Source organism: Mesoplodon densirostris, chromosome 5 (genome assembly GCF_025265405.1).
Source record: "Mesoplodon densirostris isolate mMesDen1 chromosome 5, mMesDen1 primary haplotype, whole genome shotgun sequence".
Taxonomy (NCBI): Eukaryota; Metazoa; Chordata; class Mammalia; order Artiodactyla; family Ziphiidae; genus Mesoplodon; species Mesoplodon densirostris.
The window spans coordinates 135,194,124-135,211,864 of NC_082665.1; positions in this window are offsets into that span (position 1 = coordinate 135,194,124).

The following is a 17,741-nucleotide window of genomic DNA, read 5'->3' on the forward strand; positions in this document are numbered from 1 at the left end:
AGGGGAAAACACTGGACCGTGGTGTATTGTAGTTTGCTTAGCAAACTTTTATCGAGTACCTATTATATGATAGGCACTCTTATAGGCACTGAGGATACAACAGGGAACAAACTAGATCTAGCCTCAGCTCTCATGGAGCTTATATGCCAGTGAAGGGAGGCAGATAGTGCAGGAGTCCCCAACCCCCAAACCTTGGCCTGGTACTGGTCCGCAGCCTGTTAGGAACCGGGAAGCACAGCAGGAGGTGAGCAGCGGGTGAGCGACTGAAGCTTCATCCGTCGCTCCCCATCGCTTGCATTACCACCTGAACCATCCTCCCTCCCGCCCTCCCGTCCATGGAAAAATTGTCTTCCATGAAAGCGGCCCCTAGTGCCAAAAAGGTTGGGTACCGTTGAGATAGTGGACACCCAAATCAACAAACATGATAATCATAGATAGTAAGATAATTATGGATATGAATAAATATGGATAGTCAGAAAATAGGGTGATGACATAGGGTGGGGAGGACTTGGATGTGGATATATTGGGGAAGACGTCTCTGGAAGTGAAAGCAAACAAAGTTCTGGAGGAGGGTGAGCCCCAGCCCTGAAAAGAGTAGTGGGGAGCACGCAGGCAGAGCTAATCCAGACCTTATATTGGACAGACGAATGTTCCATAATCATCACACAGACCACATCTTTAAATTTGAGTGCATTGTTTTTCTTTCTATTTTCCAGAAACTAGTTTTCTTTGCCAACTATCTCATTTTCTGTCATCAGTCCTCTAATTCACTTATAGAGAACAGAAGGAGTTGATCGATATACTGATGGCAGCCAAACTTCCCTGGTTTGCTGGTTAGCTCAGGGGAAAATTCAGTTACTGAAAATTAACTTTCCCTAGCAAAAAAGCGTAAAGGAACTACAGAGAAAATTATTGGTAGAATAGACTTTCTGGCTACTGTTATAGAAGGAACTGATCAGGTTGAGACTCGAGAGAAAGATAATCTAAATCAGACAGAATTAGGATGTCAGAAGAAGATTATCTAGGTTATTAACAAAGACGATGCAATAAGGTGTTTTACAATAATCTTATACTGGCGTAAAAACAGAAATATAGATCAGTGGAACGGGATAGAAAGCCCAAAGATAAAGCCACGCACCTATGGTCAACTAATCTATGACAAAGGAGGCAAGAATATACAATGGAGAAAAGACAGTCTCTTCAATAAACGGTGCTGGGAAAACTGGACAGCTACATGTAAAAGAATGAAATTAGAGCACTCCCTAACACCATACACTAAAATAAACTCCAAATGGATTAGAGACCTAAATGTAAGACTGGACACTATAAAACTCTTAGAGGAAAACATAGGAAGAACACACTTTTACATAAATCACAGCAAGATCTTTTTTGACCCATCTCCTAGAGTAATGGAAATAAAAACAAAAATAAACAAATAGGACCTAATGAAACTTAAAAGCTTTTGCAAAGCAAAGGAAACTACAATCAAGATGAAAAGACAACCCTCAGAATGGGAGAATATATTTGCAAATGAATCAGTGGACAAAGGCTTAATCTCCAAAATGTATAAACAGCTCATGCAGCTCCATATTAAAAAAACAACAGCCCAATCAAAAAATGGGCAGAAGACCTAAATAGACATTTCTCCAAAGAAGACATACAGATGGCCAAGAAGCACATGAAAAGCTGCTCAACATCACTAATTATTAGAGAAACGCAAATCAAAACTACAATGAGGCATCACCTCACACCAGTTAGAATGGGCATCATCAGAAAATCTACAAAGAACAAATGCTGGAGAGGGTGTGGAGAAAAGGGAACCCTCTTGCACTGTTGGTGGGAATGTAAATTGATGCAGCCACTATGGAGAACAGTATGGAGGTTCCTTAAAAAACTACAAATAGAATTACCCTATGACCCAGCAATCCCACTACTGGGCATATACCCAGAGAAAACCATAATTCAAAGACACATGCACCTCAGTGTTCATTGCAGTACTATTTACAATAGCCAGGTCATGGAAGCAACCTAAATGCCCATCAACAGACGAATGGATAAAGAAGATGTGGTACATATATACAATGGAATATTACTCAGCCATAAAAAGGAACGAAATTGGATCACTTGTAGAGACATGGATGGATCTAGAGACTGTCATACAGAGTGAAGTAAGTCAGAAAAGGAAAAACAAATATCGTATATTAATGCATATATGTGGAACTTAGAAAAATGGTACAGATGAGCCGGTTTGCAGGGCAGAAGTAGAGACACAGATGTAGGGAACAAACGAATGGACGCCAAGGGGGGAAGTGGCAGGGGAGGGGTGGTGGTGGGATGAATTGGGAGATTGGGATTGACATATATACACTAATATGTATAAAATAGATAACTAATAAGAAAAACAAAAAACAAAAAAAGAATAATCTTAGACCCATAATACAAGTTAAGCTATCATATATATTTCTAGTTATATTTACAGGTATTATGTAAAATTAATAATTGCTAAGTTAATATACAAATGAAATTGTCCATTAAGAAACCTCTACGCAGTTCATACATGGTGTTGATTTAGGTTTTTTTCTTGTTTTATTTTTAAAATTTATTTTCTTTATTTCATATAAAGTGTAAGTCATATCTTAAAGCTTGATGATGAAAATTCAATTTAAAAATTTTAGATTGATTTGGTACTGTTGTGAACCCAATATTCCAAGGATCCCACCATCTATGATGCTAATTTTGACCCTCGCTTAAGTTATGAAATTCTGAATGTGATCTGTGTGATTTCTAAGGAATTATAAAAAATCTAATTCTTCATCAATCATACACCTAATGATTTTAATACCAATTGTTAATTCTTGCCTGACCCAGTATTTTCATCAGGGTTTGTGAAAGTTTTGCTTCTAATATATTATTCCTTCTACATATATTATTTGTCCTTCTTTTTTTCCTTCCTTTCACAAATAGTCTCTTTCATCATCTCTCCCTAGAATTACAAAGCAGCATCATTTCTTCTAGGGAACCTTCCTAGACCACCAGGTTGGGCTAAGTGTCCCATATCTAAACTGTCTTAGCCCTCTACACAAAACCCTTTACTAGTCCCTTACCAAAGCATATCAAGATAAGGCTGCAAGCACTTCAAAGGCAGGGCCAGAGTATTATTCATTGTGTGTATAATGTTCCTGATGCCTTGTGGGAGCTTAGTACATGATAACCTGAAACAAACTACTTTCACTCAGCTAGCAATGCAGTCTCTGTTTCTGCGTTCTGAAGAGAAATATGTGTTCACTGAGACTTCCTAGAAGAAAACTTGGAAGAATTCCTTTAAAATCATGGAGTGGGGAAGGCCTGTCTGAAGTATGGCTCAAAATTCAGAAGACAAGAAAGAAAAGATTGATGGGTTTTATGCCACACACACACACACACACACACACACACACACACTAACTTTTACATTACAATAAATGGGAAACAGCTGCATAGCACAGGGAGATCAGCTCTGTGCTTTGTGATCATCTGGCGGGGGATAGGGAGGGTGGGAGGGAGACACAAGAGGGAGGAGATATGGGGATATATGTATACATATAGCTGATTCACTTTGTTATAAAGCAGAAACTAACACACTATTGTAAAGCAGTTATACTCCAATAAAGATGTTTAAAAAAAAAAACCCTGGGGAAAATATTTGCATCTCATACTCCAGACTAAAAATGAATTTCCCTAGTTTATGAAGCAGTCCTAGAAAGTGAAAAGAAAAGATCAATGAATACGATAGAAAATAGGCAAAAGACATGGACAGACAGTTCACAGAACATAAAATTCAAATGGCCCTCAATCTTATGAAAAGATCTTCAAAAGAGAGCATTTACCGATAAAAAGAGAAATATGAAATTCACACTGCAGTCTCATTTCTTACCTATCAGATTAGCAAAAATCCACAAATCTGAGAACATACTCTATTGTCAAGTTGATGGAGAAAGGATTTCTATATACTCCTGGTAGAAATGCAAAATGGTACAACCTCTATAGAAGGAAGACTGGCAATATTTACTAGATCTGCAGACGTATCTACCTTTGACTTAGTCATCTCACTTCTGGGAGTTTATTCCATAAATATATCTACACATTATGGAACCAGTTACATAAATTACAGCACATCCACACAATGGACTATTATGCAACCACAAGAAAGAATGATGAGGACCTCTAGTGACTGATACAGGATGATCTCCAGGATAGACTGCGAATGAAGAGAGTAGGGTGTGAGTATAAAGAGTGTAAGAGGGAGGAAAACACTATATATATTTATATTTTCTTGTGTTAAAGAATCATGCAAGGACAAACAGGAAGCTAATAGAATCATTACCTAGAATGAGTAGAGGAAAAAAATGAAAAGAAAAGGCAGTGTCAGAGGCAAGATTTCTCTGTATGTACTTTATTGTTTTGACTTGTGAATCATTCATGTAAGTGTAACTATTAAAAATTATTTGTTAAAAAATCACTGTCTTTCCAAAAAGAACAGGGCTATGAATATTAGCTTTGTGTATACACCTTCTATTTATTTTTATTCAGATAAGATTACAGTTACATATGCAGAAATAAATGTCACAATATATGGATGTGCAAAGAAGAGAGCTTGGTATAGTGGGAAAAGCATAATTTTAGAACCAGAGAGATCAGGATTCAAATTATAGCTCTACCATATAATTAGGGATTTGATCTTGGTTTCTTTCATGTATTTTCTTCTTCTTTAAAATGAGGCTAATAACGTCAGCCTTCTAAAGCTCTTGTAAGGGTCAATTGAAAGAAGGTGTGTAAGAGTCCTAGTACATCATCTAGCTCACCATTCACACAGCTAACAGATGCAGGGTCTGGAATTTGACCAAGCTGTCTGCTTTTTAGAAGCTCTCTTCCTTGCATACACTCACATACTGTGACAGTTCTGAATCAAGAATAATTCTCTTCCCTTCTGGTCATCCTAACCACTCCTTGGAAATTTAGCCAAGATCTTACTTCATGAAGATTTCTTTTCTAGGGATTCTATTTCATTTATGGTTAGTACTACAAACTTTTATGAGTTTCAGAAATGTTTTATATATTCATTTTTTGTCTCCTAAGAACCCTAGATTTAAAAAATTCTTTCCTCCATTTTAAAACAATAACTAAGCACATAATAAATGCTCAGTAAATTTTTCTTGGTCTTGTTTTGTTTCTATATGTGACAGAAAGCCTAAATATTAAGTAGCAAAGCCTAATCTAAGTCTAGAGTACCAATTGTTTCAGTTTTTGATCTGTACAACCTTTAATTAATGGCTTTTTGCAGACTGCTAAATGCATTTTTCTTATATCTAATACTTGCAGTTGTTGATTATTTTTAATGAAAAAGTAGTGTGCTCAGGAATAAAATAAGATAATAATAATTAAAATGAGAAATGCTTAGATTTGGGGAATACCCTGGTGGTTCAGTGGTTAGGACTTTGTGCTTTCACTGCCGAGTTTGTGGGTTCAGTCCTTGGTCAGGGAACTTAGGTCCTGCAAGCCACACGGCATGGCCAAAAAAATTAAGGAAAAAAAAAAAGAAATGCGTATATTTGGAGCACAATATCATTTAAATATTTTCCATTCTGGTGTTTTATAATATTATTATAAGTCAGGTTATATAACACCATCAAAACTGACATTTAATTATAAATATGGCAATCTCATAATTTTTCACTTGGCTACTCTTTCTTGAGAAATTATTTTTTAATAGACTTTATTTTTAGATTAGTTTTAGGTTCACAGAAAAATGGAGTGGAATATACACAGACTTCCCACATGCCCTCTACCCCAATATAAGATACGTAGATTTCTGTATTATAAACACCCTCCCATCAGAGTTGGTACATTTTTTACAAGTGATGAACCTACATTGACATATTGTAATCACCCAAAGTCTATAGTTCACATTAGGATTCACTCTTGGTTCTGTACATTTTGTGGATTTGAACACATCTATAATGACATGTATCCACCTTTTTAGTACAATACAAAGTATTTTCACTGACCTAAAAATTCTCTGTGCTCCTGTTATTCATCCTTTCCTGTCTCCTAATCCCTGAAAATCACTGATCTTTTTATTGTCTCCATGGTTTTGCCTTTTGTAGAATGTCACACAGTAGGAATCATACACTCTGTAGGCTTTTCAGATTGGCTTCTTCCACTTAGTATTATGCATTTAAATGTCCTCCATGTCTTTTCATGGCTTGATAGCTCATTTCTTTTTAGCACTGAATAATATTTCATTGTCCAGATGTGCCACAGTTTATTAACCCATTCAGCTACTGAAGGACAGCTTGGTTGCTTCCAAGCTTTGGCAATTATGAATAAAGCTGCTATAGACATCCATGTGCAGGTTTTTGTGTGAATGTAAGTTTTAGTTTCATTTGGGTATATACCAAAGAGTGCAATTGTTGGATCATATGGTAAGAGTATGTTTAATTTTGTAAGAAACCACCAAACTGCCTTCCAAGTAGCTTTATCATCTTATATTTCACCAGCAATGAGTGGGAGTTCTTGTTACTCCATACTCATTAGTCTTATTGTTCTCACCAGCCTTGTGGTGTTGCTAGTGTCCAGATTTTGGCCATCTAATAGATGTGTAGTAGTGTCTCACTGTTGTTCTAATTTGCATTTCCCTGATGACATATGATGTGGAGCATCTTTTCATATGTTTATTTGCTACTTGTGTATCTTCTTTGGTGAGATGTCTGTTAGGGTCTTTGGCCCATTTTTTAGTCAGGTTGTTTGTTTTCTTATTGTTGAATTTTAAGAGTTCTTTGTATATGTGTGTGTGTGTGTGTATATATATATATATATATAATTTTTTTTAAATTTCTTGGCCGAACCACATGGCACGTGGGACCTTAGTTCCCCAAACAGGGATCACACCTGCGCCCCCTGCATAGGAAGTGCAGTCTTAACCACTGGAACACCAGGGAAGTCCAAGAGTTCTTTATATATTTTGGATAACATTCCTTTGTCAGATGTATGTTTTGCAAACATTTTTTTCTCAGTCTGTGGCTTGTCTTTTCATTCTCTTGACATTTTCTTTCACAGAGCAGAAATTTTTAATTTAATGAAGTTCAGCTTATCAATTCTTTTTTTCATGGATTGTGCCTGTGGTGTTCTATCTTTTTTTTTTTTTTTTTTTTGCTGCAATGGGTCTTCGTTGCTGTGTGCAGGCTTTCTCTAGTTGCTGCGAGTGGAGGCTACTCTTCATTGCAGTGCATGGGCTTCTCATTGCGGTGGCTTCTCTTGGTGGGGGGCACCGGCTGTAGGCGCATGGGCTTCTTGTTGCAGCACGCAGGCTCAGTAGTTGCAGCATGCGGGCTCTAGGGCGAGTGGGCTTCAGTAGTTGTGGGCTCAGTAGTTGTGCTCATGGACTCTAGAGCACAGGCTCAGTAGTTGTAGCGCATGGGCTTAGTTGCTTCACGGCATGTGGGATCTTCCCGGGCCAGGGATCCAACTGTGTCCCCTGCATTGGCAGGCGGATTCTTAACCACTGCACCACTAGGGAAGTCCCTTGGTGTTCTATCTAAAAAGTCATCGCCAAACCCGAGATAATCTAGATTTTCTCCTAGTTTTATAGTTTCACATTTTACATTAGACCTGTGATCCATTTTGAGTAGATTTTGTGAATGGTGTTAGGCCTGTGTCTAGATTCCTTTTTTTTTTTTCTTCTGCGTGTAGATGTCCAGCTGTTCCAGCACCATTTGTTGAAAATGGTGTCTTTGCTTCATTGCCTTGCCTTTGCTCCTTTGTCAAAGATCGGTTGACTATATTTATGTGGGTTTATTTCTGGGCTTTCAGTTCTGTTCCATTGATTGATTTGTCTATTCTTTTGCCAATACCACACTGTCTTGATTACTGCATTTGATTACTCTTTAGCGTGCATTTATTATGTTTTAGCATTTGTCATTCTAATTTATCTGAAGAAATACTTAGCCATCTTGCTGAAAATAGCATATCATCAAAACTAAGTCAGAGGGGTGTAGATCCCTTGATGTCTATGAAATTTCCACATCTTACATGTAATTTTCATTCTCACTGTTCCATATTTCTTGACTGGCATTTCAATGCTACTATAACATTTTCCTTCTTACCTTGGAAAAATTGGGGCTTTGTTTCAGTTGTTTCTGATAGCATAAAATTATAGTTTAATTGAAAAAACACCTAAGAAACAATTTAAAATATAAAATTAATACCAATTTTGTATAAAAATCTAATTATTTATTTTTGTTTGATGGATGGAGCCTCAAATCAGGTTGAAAACTGACAAGTGACCATGGGGAGCAAGCTTAAAGTCACATCTCAGAACTCTTTTATTTTCTTCTTTTTAATAACACTCTCATACTGCAAATGTCTAAATGTCTTATATCTTTCAACACAGAGAACTGACAATATCTAGATTGTCTTTTATATTTGAAGCTAATTTTTTAATTAAAATAAAATCTTCCAGGTAATTTAGTCTATTAATAAACATAATAGTTATACTTATTAAGGATTTACCATGTTCAGGATTCTGTGCTAAACTTTGCCCTATATAACTTCGATTAAATTTCATAGCAACATAATACCTTATGAGATAGGTGCTATTATTATCTTCATTTTAGAGATGAGATATTTAATGTGCAGAGAGGTTAGAAAGCTTGTTAAGATCTCTCACATTAATGCCTTGGTGGTATAGTGGTGAGCATATTTGCCTTTCAAGCTTTTCACATTTAACAAGTGATGGAGCAGACCTAGTCAGACTGGCTCTGGGGCCTGTAATCCAGTCACCTAAATACCCTGACTGTGAAGAAGTTGCACATATTTTGGGGTTAGAGAAATCAAAATCCTTTTTTTGTGCTTTCAATGGAGAGAATATAGTATCTTTAGCTTCTGAAATTTCTTATTTCTGAATTTGGTACTTTACAGTGTTTATTTTTCTGTGAGTCAAAGCAGAAAGTATAGTCAATTAAAAGTAAAGTCATTGGGACAAATTAGGTAACACATATATAGTATTTTGACTCATTCAAATTATTTTTTGTTGATGGCATAGCTAGTATAACAACACTGAAGAAAAATGACTACATTTAACTTAAATTACTAAATAGGGATTTTAATCTATTGAATAAATTAATATTCCTTCCAGTTATAAAAATTACTGTTTTTCTTTTTTTTAAACAAATTTTATGCAAAGGATTGATAAAAATAACATGGGAAAAATTCCTATGTAGAATTTGAATATAAACTTTGACATGAACTGATTTTACTGAAGTAAAATGGAATCTGTCTCTTTTCCCCCATGTCAATAATATTTATAGGAGCAATTTGAACTTAAATGTCTCTTAAAGTGTACATATTGTGAAATTATCAGGAATTTGGAACTAAAAAGTCTATTTTAAATTTAAATAATTGTTTTATTATACATATTTTAAAAAAGAAGTTATGGGTAAAGAATAAAGAAACAAGCAATCATGACCTTTATTAATAGTCAATACTCTTCCAAAAGTAATTCTTATATTAATAAATAAATGAATGAATTGCAAGTTATGCTAGACTTTATATACATTATACCCACTGTATGTAGGCACATTTCAGTGCAGGAGATACTATGGTTTTCAAGAAAAGTAATGTCCCTGCTTTTATGGAACTTATTTTCTATTTGAAGTAGCGGTGTGGGTATATGTCTGGTATTTACTAATAAACAAATAAGTTTTATGGACTGAATATGTTTCCCTAAAATTCATATGTTAAAATCCTAACCCCAGTAACTCAGAGTGTGACTGTATTTGGATATAGTCTCTAAAGAGATAATTAAGTTAAAATGAACTCACTAGGTTGGGCCCTAACCCAGTGTGAATGGTGTCCTTATAAGAAGGGAAGAGTAGGACACAGACATATACAGAAGGAAAGGCATGTGAGAAGGCAGCCATCTACAAGCCAAGGAGAGAGGACTCAGAAGAAAACAACCCTACTCACACCTTTACCTCCAACTTCTGGACCCCCAAATTGTGAGGAAACAAATATTTGTTGTTTAAGCTATCCAGTCTATGGTACTTTGTTATGGCAGCCCTAGCAATCTAATATACTAAGCAAGTACTATAAGATCAAATAGAATGTGACAGGATAGAGAGTGATGGAGAGGTTACCTTGGATTGGATACCTAGAGAATGTTTCTGTAAGGAGGAGATATTTAAACTGAGATCCCAGTGATAAGAAGGAGTCAGTCATAGGATGCTCAGAGGAGAGAGCACCCAGCGAAGGGAACAAACAGCGCAAAGTTTCTATGGTTCAGAGGACCACAAGCAAGCATGTATGAATTAGATCTAATAGAAAATGATACTAAATGAGGTTGGATTCCTAAGCCAGCATCAGATGATGTAAGGCTCAGACACCAGGGAGAGGAGTTGGTTTGATGTTATTTTAAGCGCAGCGGATGGTCGTGAGAGGGTGTGAATCATAGAAGTGATATGATTGGATACTCATTTTAAAAAGATAACACTGGTTGCTGGGTGAAGGATGGATTTAGAGGTCAAGAGAAAATGAAAGGAAGCCAGTTAGATGGCTACCCCTGGTCATCCAGGCAAGAGATCGGGTAGCTTGTGCTGTCTGGCTGGTTGTTGTGCAGATGGAAAGGACTGATTATATCAGTGGTGTGTTTTCTAGTCGGAGACCGCAGTTCTTACTGCCAGACTGTAACTGTGGTGAGGAAGAGAAGGATCAGTAAGTTTTGGGTTAAGTAACTTGATGGTGAGATTGGGAAGGATCAGGAAGGAGTAGATTTGGGGGAAAATCAAGAATTCTGTTTTGACTGTGTTACTTTCTGGAGATCTCAATTTGGCAGCTGGAAATATGAGCCTGAATTTCCGGAGTGTGTCAGGACTGGTGATAAGAAGTTGGAAGTCGCTGGTATAGAGCTGGTATTTATAGCCCAGTTATTGAATGCACTCACCCAGAGAGAGTACGTAATGGAGAAGAGAAGATGTCTTTTCTCACCAAGGGGCAGTCATCCGGAATGGTCACTGTGGACAGAACCCAGGGTAGGCTTTAACATATGTTTCAAAATAAATGGTACACTTAGGGCTTCTGTGGACAACATGTCTGATCTAGGTAGAAGGACAGCGTCATGTACATGGGGATCTACTGAGATGTAGCAAAACATCCGTTTAAAAAATCAACTTAGGATACTTATATCTTCATATATGTTTTTATTCCAAACCCTCTCAATACACTCAGAGCTCTCTTCTTAATGCTTTTCTGCTGCTTCTTGTGCCCATCCCTCACATGAAATTTCGAGAAATCTTTGAGGAGAATGGAAGTCAGACCTAGTAAGTTAACAACTTACACCCTGCCTCCTCTTAATATTATCCAGCCCAGTCCAGCTTGCTCCCTTCTGGAGGAGGATAAACAGGGGCTGAAATAAAATGGAGTTAGTTATAATGACCCATTGAATTGAGGGCAGAAAATAATGATCTGTGACTCACATTAGCCCTTTGAAATTGTCAGAAGATCAAATGAAATTCAGAATATGGTCTTGACAACAGAAGTGGCTTGAGCAAAAGATATTATTATCATGACACATTCAACAACTTCATTTGTTCATTTATTCATTTACTCATTCAACATTTAAGAACCAACTATGGTTTAAGCACTCTTTTGCCACCCAAGGTGGTATGGGAACATGACAAAGCCTCAGTCAATCAGATGCTTCTATCTGAAGCAAATGAAGCTGGTGGCTTCCTGTTGAGATGGCTCCTGCAAAAAGACAGTTATTTTGCTTGTTCTTTATGATTCTCTGATAACTATCCTAATTCTTATTCAGTTCCCAAATCTTGGTCTCCAGCTTGTCATTGACTCCATGAGCCTTTGCTAAACTTTTTATAAAAATCTTTTCTGCTTAAGAGAACCAGGGTCAATTTCTGTCATCTGCAAACAAGAGTTCTGGTTGCTGTATGTCTCATAATTGGCAAACTTCAAAGGATAACATCAGACTTTCAAAGACTAAATGTATATACATTTCAAATGGCTACATATCAAGAATTACTATCCAAGTCTCACATGCATTGTAGAATGAAGGACTGTTTTCTCCATGAAACGCTTTACTGATTCAAGAATAGGTGGAAGACGAGCTCTGCTTAATATCCAATTATTTCTTTGGTTAGCTCTATTTTGCTGAATCTTAAAACAGCAAATTATTTCTTGCTATCCATTTTGCCGTGGTTGAAGAATGGAAATTTGGGCTGAGGGGTGGGGACAAGTAGAACTAATTGCTAGGTCAAGCAAAGCAAATTAGACGCAATGACTAAGCACTATTTTAGAAACTCTCTCCAGAACCTTGGGGTTGCAGAGCTAAGTGCCAAAGAGAATAAAACATCGAATTGGTCCAATCATTTCCAATGTGATGACCAAGAAATGAAAACACTTGGGGGAGTCTATTCACAAGTTCAGGATATTTCTAGTTCTCTTTCTTTGTCAGATCTTCAGGGTAGACTTTGGGCTTTAAAAGCCAGAAGTGATAGCAAGTCATCCTAAAGTGTGCAGAAATGGAAGCATGATGAAGCATGAGCAACCGGTTTTCTTGTTAGCCTTCTGGGTGGAAAAGATAAGAAAACCAGTAAAAAGATGACAGTATCTTTTTTCCGGCAGCCATGGGCACCTTAGTTTTTTACTCTTAAGAGAAATGCCACTAGAAGACCTTTATTTAAGAGGAGAAAAGAAATGTTCTTTGTAACTTTCACTGGAAGTTACAAATAAAAGTTCTCCCTTGCAACTTGACCTGCATGTTAGAAATGTCTGACTATTGCACACATTTAGACCCATAAAAGCCATATATTTATGTATCCTTTTATTCTTTTATATCCACAATTAAATCTGAAATATGAGGAAACTTTCAAAGGATTTAGTAAAGTTAATATTATCTCCATAGATTGAAAATTATGGAAAGAGTGATTTGGTAAAATTGTACAGTATCCTTACTGGGCTGCCACTATTTGTTTGTTTCCAAAAGCATTAAATTGCCTTTTTTTTTTTTTTTTTTTTTTTTTGCAGTACGTGGGCCTCTCTCCCGCTGCGGAGCACAGGCTCCAGATGCACAGGCTCAGCGGCCATGGCTCACGGGCCCAGCCGCTCCGCGGCATGTGGGATCTTCCCGGACTGGGGCACAAACCCGCGTCCCCTGCATCGGCAGGCAGACTCCCAACCACTGTGCCACCAGGGAAGCCCAAATTGCCCATTTTATTTTTTAAGGGAGAAATGATTTTAAAAATTATTAACTGGAATTTCAAAATGGATTTGTATATATTGTATTGAATTATATATTATAGGTTAGTATATATCAATTAAATTATCAATGGACTCTAAGTACTTCACACTGTCATAGGTCTGGTTTTACCAAGAGAAAAATATATTGAGAGCTAAATTTTAAAGAAAGCTTAGAGAAGAGATGCTATCAGCTCTTGTAATAATAATAACAATAACATCTAGTACTTATCGAATATTTATATATCATTTAATCCCTTAAACAATCTAGGAGACTGGTACTATGATTCCCATTTTATAGTTGAGATAACCAAATCCCAGAAAAGCAAAGTAAATTGTCTAAATTGTCCAAAGTTATGTAGCTTGTAAGTAGATGAGTGGATAATTTGAACCTGAGTAGCTTAACCCCATCATCTGTACTCTTTTTTTTTTTTTTTTTTTTGCGGTACGTGGGCCTCTCACTGCTGTGGCCTCTCCCGTTGCGGAGCACAGGCTCCGGACGTGCAGGCTCAGCGGCCATGGCTCACGGGCCCAGCCGCTCCGCAGCATGTGGGATTTTCCCGGACTGGGGCACGAACCCGTGTCCCCTGCATCGGCAGGCGGACGCTCAACCACTGCGCCACCAGGGAAGACTCCATCATCTGTACTCTTGATCGTTATTGCTTTTACCAGATAAAGAGTATATCAGTCAATAAAGGCACATTCTATTTACTAGACAAAAGGGATGGATTTTAATGAGCCATTTTGTATTTGAGATAATATAACCTGAAAGTTTGTAAATAATTGTGCACCCCCATGTGCTACTGTAGTGAAAATAATTTCATGCTCTCACCTCAGAAGACTTGGATTTCATTTTTCAACCTGCCACTTGATGTGGGTAGCAAGGGCAAGTCAGACAAGTTCACCAGTTGCTGCTGTATAAAGTAGATGTAGTTCATCATCATCACTATCCTTGTTTCTTATAGTATATGAAAAGATATTTTTAAACTATGAAATACTATATTATGACTTTAAAATTAATATTTAATTTTTATTAAGAAACACAGACCCCAAGAAAGATAATGTGAAAAGGAATATGGCTGAATAAAGAAACATATTCTTAAAACTATTTGTTTTCAAAGATTTAAAGTTTCCTCTTGACAATGTTATTTTCTCATGTCAGTAAGATCTACAAAAGTTATTTACAGTAGAAATGGCATTCATTGAATTGTTTATTATCTGTGTCTGGAAGTCAACCAAAAAAAAGACAGCTGGGGAGGGTACTAGTGCTTACAGTCTGGTCAGTGATATCTTTTGAGAATGGTTGCCCAGTTGCATTATTCAGGTAACTCGTGTCCCAAGAGAATGAACTGCCAGTTTCATTTTAACATTAATTATTTGATAAAGGGATGGAGGAATTGCAGGTAAAGGGAGAAGAAGAAATAAGAAAAAAGAGAAGTGATTTTATAGAAATCAGGAGTAGAGAGCCTAGGAAGAGGGTTGATGAACCAGATTGAAAAAGACCTCCATGTTGCTGAGAAACAGAGAAAGGGGTAGATCAGATGGCAGGTATGCAGAAATGGTAAGGTGAAGCTAACGTATACATTTGAAAACTTAAATCAAAATTGCATGATTGGCGAAGAACCTGGAAGTGATGGAGCATCATAACTAATATGAGTGGTACTTCATCTAGCAGGGTCTTCCCATAAAACTGAGTAGTTATTGTGTGGGCAGGAAGTGTCAGCTTTAAGGTTTGAGAGATTTTGGGAGGGGGGGTGGAATATTGAAGGGAAAAATGTTATGACTCATTAACTTTTGTTGGCATTGTAAATTCTTAAGGAAACATTTTCTGCATGAGAACTGACAGCCTATTTCTCCCTTCCCACTTTATCCTAAAATACACTTTATCTCAACTTCAAAAAGTGTATGGTACATATATATATGTACACACACATGTGCACACATACATACATGCATATACACACATATTCATCTAAGATTTCAGAGTTCATTGGGCTATATACTCCTCTAGGATTATATTTTTTATAATGGAGAATGCAAGTTCTGTGAGTATAGAAACAGATTGTCTTGTTCACCGATATATGCCAAATGTCAGGCAAATAATCTTGTAAATAAAAGATGCCCTATAGATATCGGCTAAGTGAATGAATGTCATTCATTCTTGGTTTCATAGCAAATCCTCGAATTTTCTGAGGTGGTCATCAAAATCCCAATTTCATCATGGAAGACCTAATTTTGAACTGTAAACTTCCCTGGGAATAATGAAAAATAAACATTTAATTTATGAAGAGAAAAATCTTAATACTTAATAATACTCTTTACTCATATAAGTAGGGTATAGTTTTATTATAATCTATATGATAGAATGTCAGAGCATTCCACTATTGAGGAAATGTTTTTATCTACTCAGACTATATAGGGGTTGTTGTGTTAATTTTCAAACAGATTTCTTTGTGAACAAAAGGATTACTGGAAGCCATTGCCTTTTACAAATTGACAATATGGAAATCTCAGTTAAATAAAGATATAAAAGAACACCAACTTTTAGAAACTAATATTGAAATGTCATTGATGTCAGTTTAGCACTGGTGGAAGATATTAAAAGCTTCTCAAAACTGACATTTTTAATCAAAGTAATATTTTTAATAATAGTTCCTCTGTGATCATGGCAATCACTTGTGTTATTCAAAACCTATTTTTTTACATCCATACAGTGGTAGAGCTCTAAAGGTGGGTGGTGTAGGCAGCACACAGACAGTGTGAACTGAAGGTCACCAAAAGGGCTGGTCCCCAAATCCATCCACATTGTCAGTAATATGGTGTTAAGTTTGTAGAGAACTCGCTGATATTGTTTGAATATATTTTTCTGTTAGTGTTATCTCCAGCACATCAAATATGTGGAGTATATAATAACAGATGCTTGAACAATTTAAGTGACTTGCTCAAGGCCATATAGCTAATAAATAATGGTTCTGGGGCCAAACCTAAGCCTTCTTACTGATAATCTAATGTTCCTTTCACTGTGACACAGTCGCTCTTGGCACCTAAACATCTTGTACTAGGGACTTTCCTTTAGGTTAAGCACAGTGGTGTTTCCAGAATATCCTTGTTAAAATTTAAGTTTACTTGAGAGATGTATAATGAAATAAGCCAAAAAGAAGCATAAACCTTTGGAAAGAAAAATCAGAAGTCTAATGGGATAAGAGGCAAAAATAGGTCAATCTTGAAAAAGTAGATTTTTTTTTAAATTAGAAAGTTCCCAAGCAGAGCACTGCTGTGGCTGGAGAAATCTGGACCAGCCAGGTAACACCACAGGAGGCCCTGAATACTGACACATAGGTCTAGAAAGCAGAAAACTTCTGGGGACTGTCACTGGGAGCTGAAGGAACTGGAGTAGGTATTGGGTCTGAGGAAGGATTGGGTCTGGCTGAGGCCAGAGAGCAACACATACTTGTTTTTGATAAGAAAGTAACTCACATATATTTTTATCAAGACAAGTGATTTGCTTTGAAAAGAGATACCTTCTCTTCAGGCAGTAAAAAAGTTTTCTAAAGTTCTAATTTTCAGATGTCATGCATTTTTAAAACTCAAATTATTATTTGCTAGATAATTGGACACTTCCGTCAAAGTCATGCATTAAGGAATAAAAAGGAAGGAGCACCATAACTCCCTGTTCTTTGCTCTTCAAGGTGCGCACAGGTCTGGACACAAAAGGTGTATATATTCCTTGGGAAAAACCCACACCTGCCGTCCTTTCATGCCCGAGGTCTTCAAGTGCTCCACGGAGGGCTCCATGCTACAGCCTAGTGTTTACGGATCTGGTCATCAGCGGAAAGTGTTGTAGTCCATGCCCAGGGGTGCCTGAAAAGGGATCTGAGACTCAAAGTTGACACGAAGCCTACACAGTCACCTCAGGCAACCAAGTACTTGTTCAGAAAAGCCAAATAAAGAGCTAAAATTTAGTGCTTTTTACATAGTCATTTTACCTTCGTTTTATGGCTTGATATCAAAACCTCTTTCCATTAAGATACTAACAGTTGATAAAAAGCCCAGATTAGGTTTTGCTAAAAGAAAATCTAAGTTAATGTCAAGCTCTCTTGGTTTTCTTGTGTTGTTATTTTCAGGAAACTCTCTTGAGACAGAAAGTATTAAGACGATGAATGAGCTGTTTAGTGAGGGGAAGCTGGGGCTGTTTAATGAAACGGCTTTTATGTATGTAAAGTTTTTTTTGAAGTCTGCCTGATTAAAACAGGGTTTGTGCCTTAATTCTAGTTGTAGATTTTAATTTTTGTTTCTTTTTAAAAGCAATTTTCAAATCAGCTCACCAGATTTCCAGCATTTTATAAGATACTAAGACCAATTTGTTTGAAGACAGAGACTTCATTTGATTTTTTTCAAAGTTTGAACCTTTTATTTTTCCCACATATTTTCTTGAGCAACTTGTAGAGAGATAAATTTAG